General features: G+C 29.4%; 1 long non-coding RNA gene across 1 annotated transcript; it reads left to right on the forward strand.

The window, feature by feature from the left end:
• Positions 1 to 652: 652 nt before the first annotated feature.
• On the forward strand, positions 653 to 6,890 carry LOC125422175 (uncharacterized). Its single transcript, XR_007240520.2, has 5 exons — positions 653 to 790; positions 931 to 1,064; positions 1,259 to 6,151; positions 6,258 to 6,347; positions 6,741 to 6,890. It is a non-coding gene; the product is annotated as an uncharacterized LOC125422175 (long non-coding RNA).
• Positions 6,891 to 8,770: the final 1,880 nt, after the last annotated feature.

Here is an 8,770-nt window from a genome sequence, read left to right on the forward strand (position 1 = left end):
TGACAAAAACGAAATTTAACTTCCATCCTACTACATCAATGCTAAAGTACAATATTTTGCAATTTAAGCTTTTTAATTTGCATTTTTAAAATTTATACCTTCGATTTCAAAAAATTATAGTTTGTACTTTTAATTTTGGACACAAAGTTAATTGTTGTTAATCAAAAAATCCAACTAGATTAAAGTGTAACAAATTAAAATTGAAGGGTGCAATTACTAAAATGAAGAGGATATTAATAAATTAAAATACTGCGTTCTAGCATGCCCAACTAGTATAAGCATTTTAAGGGATTTTAAAATGAAGAGTATATCCTTCACGATAAAGAATAATTGTTTTTCTTAATAAAAATAAAATCTAAGAGATTTTTCAACAATATTCTTTGTTGTGCTGTTTATTTTTATCAATCTCTTATATGAACTGTCTTTTTTTTTTATTTTTTAATTATTATTTATGTTCTTTATTTTTATCATTTTTCTTATATGAACCATCTTTTTTAAATATTTGCTCTTCAAAATAAATAGCATAATACATTTGATGAGCACTTTTGGATGCTCTAGTACCAAAAGTAAACCAAACCAAACCTACCTACTCTATTATGATGTCAATAAATGCCACAACGGTTTTCTGCAACCACCCTATCTTTCTGTGCCTATCTGTCTCGTTACATTCAACAGTGAAGGACGGCAAAAGCAGAATGAGAAGAAGAAGAAGAGGAAGAAGATGACGAATCGATATAGGGGAAGGAGAAGAGAATAGAAACATATAGGCTTCAGCATTGTTTATTTCTTGGTCTGTCAAATGCTGGGCATAAATGCATTTTAAATGAAATTTGAATTCATTTCCTCTCTTATTGAGCTTAGCTAGCTCTTCATCTTTATCCTCATCCCAGATTCTTTATTTTTCTTTAACATTTAATTTTCTACATGCAGAGTACTCTTCTTTTCTTCCGTGTTCAGTAAAATAATGGCTTTTCCGGACAAGCTATCAACAGTTTCTGGTAGCAAATTTCTTCGGCAAATAAATAGCCACTGCTACTCACAACGATCTTTCTTAATTCACACAGGTGACAAATTCCTAATATCATTAACGTCAACAGTATTCTTTTAAAATTTTCTTTATTTATTTTTGTTTTTATTTCTTGGCTTTGAATTACTATTATCTTTAATTTCAGTCTGAGTTCTCTCGGTACAATTAAATTTTGTTGGGTGGCACGGAAATGACTGATATTTATATCATATGTACGCCTAATTTGTGCAGGTGACAATTAGGGCCGTGATATCATTTTTTTCCCTTTCCTTTGATGAACAACGGACATGACATCATTGATCATTTTTGACTGACCGCATTATTACTTTTATATGACAAAAAGTACGCCAAACAATATAACAAATGCCCGGGTACTGAAATCTCTCTCTCTCTCTCTCTCTCTCTCTCTCTCTCTCTCTCTCTCTCTCTTTTAAATTTTTTATTTTATTATGTCCTTTGACAAAGAATTTATAATTTATATAATATGTATAATTTTTTATTTTTCTAAATAAGATAAAACTTTAGTTTTCTTTTTTCCTTTTTTGTTCTTCTTGTAGCTTAATTGTTTGAAAATTCATTTTAATTAGCATTTATTTTTTAAAATAATTATTTTTAATAATACTTACTTCATAAAATAAATGGTAAAATGTCTGACTACATATAATGAAAACACTTCTAAATTTATTTTTGATATTTTGATATTTTAATTAATTTATTTAATATCTATCTTTTAAATTCTGAAGTATTTATTTGAAGAAGCACTAGTTAGAAACATATTTAAAGCTTTTTTTTTTTAAATCAAAAAACCATTTTTTAATTTTTTACCAAACATAATCATCTTTTTTTTTTCTTTTTTTTTTTTCCTTAAAAGCATTTGTTGGAGCTCTAAAACCACATCCATACGTACCCTAAAAATCAACTATTTCCTTAAAAGCATTTGTTGGAGTTATACCTACTTTTTGTTCTTAGAAAACCAAAAGAAAAATGAGGAGATATTTCTTGGTTTATTTTTGAATTTATGTAGGTAAAATTTTAGCTAAAGATTTATTACGTGCTTTAGCCAACACTGTATCCCAAGGATAATATTGATTATGGCAAAAAGATTTTGTCATCATATGTTCATCCATCCATTTGTATAACTGAAAATTTCAACCGAAGTTGATACAGTAGCTTCTTGTAGGGCCATTTCTGTTTACACATTGTAGATGCCATTCATAGCCTTAATTTATTGAATAACCACTCACTATATGTGCATATATGCTAACTGTTTGAAAAAACGTTAGCGAGTTTCTTTTTACTAAATATTGTTCCTGTTATTTATTAAGAAACTAATGCCTTACACAAAGGCTTATTTTATAACATTTATCAATTTCTTTTTTAAAAAAACATTTATCAAATAAAATATACATGAATGATAACTAATTACTACAATATTCATTTATAATATAAAGAAAAAAAATGCTTATCAAAAATAAATATTACTATATAAACAATTTGAAATGTTAATTACATGATAAACTACCAGCTTGCTAGCTGTTGTCTTTCGCAATATTGACGTTTAGTTGAATTTCTATCTGTAAGTAGGAAAAAAAAAAAAAAAAAGGGCCAGTTAAAATCATATCAAAATGAATGCAATGTTTAGAGCAAATATAGGTGTTATTCCAAATGGTACCGTAACTCTATGACATTATTCCCTTTTCAGGTCTCGATATTTAAAATGATCAAAACAAAAAAAAAAAAAAAAAGAAAAAAAAATCCAAAACAAAAGAAAAAAGCTCTTGATATTTGAAATTAAAGAGTGATAACTCTTCAATTTCCACATGGAGGCAGCAACATTAAGCCCCCTAGTTTTGGTCCCTTGTAAAATAATTTTACACCTTTATATTCATGGTACCCAACAACCCTTTGGTCGGACCTTTAACTTTTGATTCAGTATAGCCCACGCGTGGGAAGGTGTAATGGTTTTCGGTTCCAACCTATGTAGCTATGGAACTCTGAAGTCGGCGTGCTTCTTTTCTCATGATATGACCATTCGAATTAATATATATTTATTTGATTGAAAAAAAAGAAAAGAATTAATATATATTTATATTATATAATTATGATATGGGTAATGATACTTTTTTTTTTGTTTTTTTTTGGGTGTGTAAAAACAATATAGCTAATCTTATAGCGGTTATAGGTACAACTGGCAAATTATGGGTAGGCTGGAGAAATCGTAAGCAAATTTTTTGCCTTGTTTCTTTTGTTGCATTTAGTATTGTGTCATATCAGGGTTTCCCAAGTTAGTACTTCTCGTAGTAGCTTTTTCATTAACTCTTAAATTTTATGAAATATTGAAATTTAAAAATATATTAGGTTTGTATGAGTTCGTATAGATTTTATTTTAAATTGTAGCTTTTCATTAAATTTATATAAAATGTTAATATATTTATAAATTTAAATCTTTAAAGAATTTAAAATGTTTAAAAAAAATTTAAAATGTTTAAAAAGAAAGTTGTGATAGTTTTATCGTTAAAATATCTTTAAAAGATAATAATTATATATATAGGATATGTAAAATCTCGTTTTCATCGGCGGATCTATCACTCTCTGTCAATGTTGTTTTCAATTTAGCCATTGCATCCGGTATGTTACTCTCTACCGATATTGTCTCCAATTTAGCAATATTGATATTGTTTCCAATTTAACCACCACTCTTGGTATGCAATTTTTTTTTTCAGAGCTTTCAAAGATGACACATATCTTAGGATTGCTGTAGCTTGAACATGTTTAACTTTAAAATTCTTTCGAATCATGAAGTCAACTACTCTGAAAATGCTTTAGCATTATGTAAGTGATTATTATTATATTTAAATCATCTTCTGATCTATACCCAGATGATGTATGATTGGACACCAAATAATCTCCCAATACCATGCACCTGCCCACATTAATCATCACAATCTACTCTTTAGGGTTCATTATCTTTGCTAACACACTTTCGATCAAGTACAGACTTTAATAATGTTTGTAACACCTTACCTCCATTAGCAAACCTATCATTCTCTATCGATATTGTCCTTAATTTAGCCATTACATTTTGTATGAGATTTTTTATTCAAAACTTCCTAAGAGATCACCAATCATAGGATTGTTCTCACCTGAGCACTCTTAACATTATAATTCTTTTGAATTCTAAAGTCAACTGCTTTAAAAAGACCTCGGTATTATGATAGTGACTATTATTATATTTGAACAATCTCCTGAACCATACTTGGACGATATGGAATTGAATATCAGATAGTTTGCTAGTACCTCACACCCTTTCACACTGGTCATCATAGGATATCCTTAGAAGAGAATAACTATTGGTATTATTTATCAAATCTGTACCATCTAATTCAATTAAACATATCTAAAAGAATCCAATAATTGCCACAAAAAAAAAGAAAAAAAAAAAGACCTTACTATTGGTATTACCACATAACTTAAAAATAGACTGATTATGTATTATATATACACAAAATTTCTATAGCAGAGGATTCCCTAATTTTTTTTAAAAAAATTTTTGATAATAATTCCCTAACTTTATTAAGTGAGAATGTTTATGTAGCAAATGCTAAGAGTTGCAAAATTTAATTTATAATTTTACATGTTTATTATAATTCAAATAATAGTTGTCAATTTATTTAATACTTAAATATATAAGCTTTTTTTAATTTTACTAAATAGGATTTGGATTTCCTAATAAGTGATTCATAATATATAAAACCCAACTAGAAATTAATAGCAAATTCAAAATAAGCACTCAGAGTATCTCCAATAATTTTATTTGTTGGAGCTTATGTTGCAATGGATTTGGAAAGTGTTGATACTTGGGTGGCATAGTGTCTATTAATAAATAATGCATATTTAAATTTTTTCTCCAATAGATCCTACTTAGAATTTCAAATGAAATGGGCTGGCACTTTGAGAGAAGAGATGAAAGGAGAAAGGAGAGAGAAAAGGTTGTGAATTGATGGGGAGAGGGGAGAAAGAAGAAACTAAATTTATGACACACATTATCCACTAGATATTCCATAAGTAAGGATCTGTTAAACAAGTTTTATTATTTTTAATGCCACCTTAACTTGACAGAAGTTTTGCATAACATTATTGAAAATGATTTTTATTAAAGGACTATTTGTTTGTCTCATGTGACACAACCTTTTTTAACTGGAAAGCACGATTGAAAAATGCTCTCATATCTACGTTTAAGAAGTCGTAGATTTGATACAATAGGATGGAAGGTTATTGTAAATCATAATATATATATATATAGACTAGTCAATTTGAGGACCATTTTTTTTTTTGTCTTATTTTTATCATGATTATTTGTAACCTATTTTAATAACTTAATTTGAAATAAAATTTTTAAAAATCAAATCTAACAAAGTAATAACCAAAAAATAAGGGAAAAAAAAAACCTAAATCTTTAACATTAGGGCATCTCCAATGGTAAATGCCATTTTGATATAGCCATTTTAAAATTTGATATTAGAATGAACTCTCTAACTATAAATGTAATGCCCCGTACCAATAATACATATATTTTAACAAGTTTGACCAAGTTGACTAAGTTTGAGTAAGTAAATAATATGTAGGTCCAAGTTGACTTTTTCAGTGGTCAATATTTTTGTTTGACTGAGGTACCATTGTGTAGATCTCATCGATATAAGTTCAAAGACTAGTGGCACGCCAAATTCCAAGCTACGGATAAAAAGTTATGATTCTGAGAAATTTTAAGTATAAGTTTTATATCAGTGTCCAAATCAGTCCCAAGTTTTTATTTGTTAGTAACCCAAGGCTCTATATAAGCCTTAGTAAGCATGCCAAATAGGAAACTAATTTCCAAAATACCCATTTCATCCCCAAAACTCAAGAAATTCCTCCTCCAAACCCATGGGTCGGAATTGCATTGTTTCGACCCATTTAACGGCGAGCCGGGTCACTGCTATTTTTGCCCATTCCGGCCACCAAGCTGTTACATGCGCCAGCCAAGGAGGAAGATCATGTTGAGGTGAGCTTGACCGTGAAATTTCACAGCAAACGGCGACCGAATGCGCCGGGATCTGGCCAGTGAAGGAGGCGGCAACCAACGAGGTGGGTCGCCAGATTTTCCCATTTTTCGACCGTTTCAGGCCAACTCATAGACCTTTCTTACCATTTTTGGACTCTTTGAGCTCATTTCCGTGGTTATTTTGCCCAGATTTCTCATCGTTTGAGATATCCGACAATGGAAAGTTCGGTCGAAGATTCAATCGAGTTTTCTGACCACCGGAGGAACTTTTGGACTGAGGTGAGCATACTGATGGGTTCCTTGTCTCTTGGACTTTTCGTTGATATAAAGTTTGTGAATTTTGGAGGTCGTTTGATAAATTTTCCATTTTTAGGTCAATTAGTTAATTTTTCGATAAATTGGGACTGTGTTTGGACAACATTAGTCAAATTGATTGAAATTGAAATTGGATTAGTGAAATTGGATATTATTAGGACCCATTAAGAGATTCAATTTCGGATAAAAATCCTTAATTTAGGGTACCGGGTCCAAAGGACACACGGTATAATTGAACTATTCGGTGTCCAATTTATGTAATTTTATAGTACTAAAAATTAATGTAAGACATTTGGGTCATATAAGTGACTTTGGTTTAGTTATTTAGAGCCTGAGGAATATTTTATTATATTACAGGCACTCGAGTTGAGCCTGGAGGCGCTCCTGCAGGGGGGCAAGAGTGAGCATCTGCAGTACTGTGATTGGTTATTATTTTAAAATGTTTTGGGTATATAGAATAACATATATGTATGGTTTGATATTTTACGTATATACAAATTGATTGAAGTGATTGCTTTATGCATATATATTATCTGCTTTTACTTATATGGGTTATCATTTTATATGGATTTTAATAAGATTTTTATTGATTTTTAATTTTGATGAGTTCATAGTGAACTTTTGAATTATGTTAGTTAAATATCCTGGTATTTGAATTGAGATTTTAAATTATTTTGGAAAATAGTTGATTTGAGAAGCAGATTGAAAATTTATATGATTTTTAAGCATGTTCAAAATTTTTATAAATTTTTAGTTGTTTAAAAGCGGTTCATAATGAACATACTTCACTGTGGTATTTTTGGTTTTTACATGAAATGATGATTGAAAATTTTGAAATATTTAAATAAACGGTGGAATTTGAATATTAAAGTATTATTATTATGATACAGTGTTATTGGAAAAGTACATATGATTTTTTACAAGATTATTTTAAGGATATTGTATCGATTATTTTATTTGATGTACCATATAGTACTAGAGTTTCGGTTCATTATTATATTACAGTGCACTGGGTTTGCCACGGTACCGTGAAGTTGGTTTAACCCAATAGTTTATTATTGCCACGGACTATGAGGTCAGGTTTAACCTACGGTTTAGTATTACCATGGTGCCGTAAGGTTGGTTTCATCCAACGGTTTATTATTGCCACGGACGATGAGGTCGGATTTATCAGACAGTTTGTTATTATTACCACGGTGCTATGAGGTTTGATATTATCCAACGGTTTATTATTGCTATGAACCGTGAGGTTGGATACGTCCCGACGGTTAATTGTTATATTCACGACACCTTTCCTATATTGAAGGTCGTGAAATGGGTGTATCCCATGGTTTACAAATTGGTATATCATATGTTATATTGTATACGTTTAATGATATTGATGATTTGCAAATATTGTGGTTATTTTTGTATTTTCATACTTATCTTATGGGGAACTGTGTTTATAAGATTTTATGTTCAAAATTTACATCTTGATTAAGGCATTTATAATATTGTATTGATTGTTTATTTTATATCTTTTTAGCATTCATTTCATGATATTAAATTGGGATACAAGTTTAGATTTTGTAAAACGATTTTTAAACGGAAACTTTTCAAAGAAGCTGAATGAGAGGTCTTAAAAGAAATATATATATTTTTTTATGGAAATAAATTATTATTTTTTTATATTATACCATACCACTCACTGATATTCCCTTATCTTACGTTTTATTGTTTTAAATTTGTTCCCCTAGACCCACACAGCTAGTAGCAGTCTATCTCACGCACAGCTTTTGCTTAGTTTCTTCCACGACAGCAACCGTATTTATCATTTCTTTATTTATTATTATCTTCTGGGCTTATTTATTTCTTATTTGTACTCTTAGACTTCATTGACACTCTTATAATGCTCTGATTTTAATTATGGGACTCAGTAGAAACCATGGTACTTATGTGTATAATTATGACCTGTAGTATAGTAGGCTGGTTGTGGACTTTATGCTGTTATGGATTTATTTTTATATTTGTATCTTGAGGTATTATTGTTAATGCTGGTGATCAGTTGTTCACGTTTTAAGATGAGGGTCCATTAGATATTTTTTATGAATTATTCAGTAGAGCTTCACTAGGTAGGACTATCCGGGAGATTCTGGGAGGGTCACCGGGAAGGGGCCTATCAATAAATATTAACACCTAGGTCAAGTTTTAATATTATTACTCCAAGATTTATTTTAAATGTTAAAATTTATTTTAATCAAATTAGCATTCTTCCATTATAATAAATTTCAATCATATTTATTAATCATATCTTTTATCTATCACATTTTTTTAATCTACTAAAATTTTATTTATTAACAAAGTAATAACCAAAAAGAAAAAAAAAAAAAAAGCCCTAAACCTTTAGT

Source organism: Ziziphus jujuba, chromosome 1, assembly GCF_031755915.1.
Source record: "Ziziphus jujuba cultivar Dongzao chromosome 1, ASM3175591v1".
NCBI lineage: Eukaryota > Viridiplantae > Streptophyta > Magnoliopsida > Rosales > Rhamnaceae > Ziziphus > Ziziphus jujuba.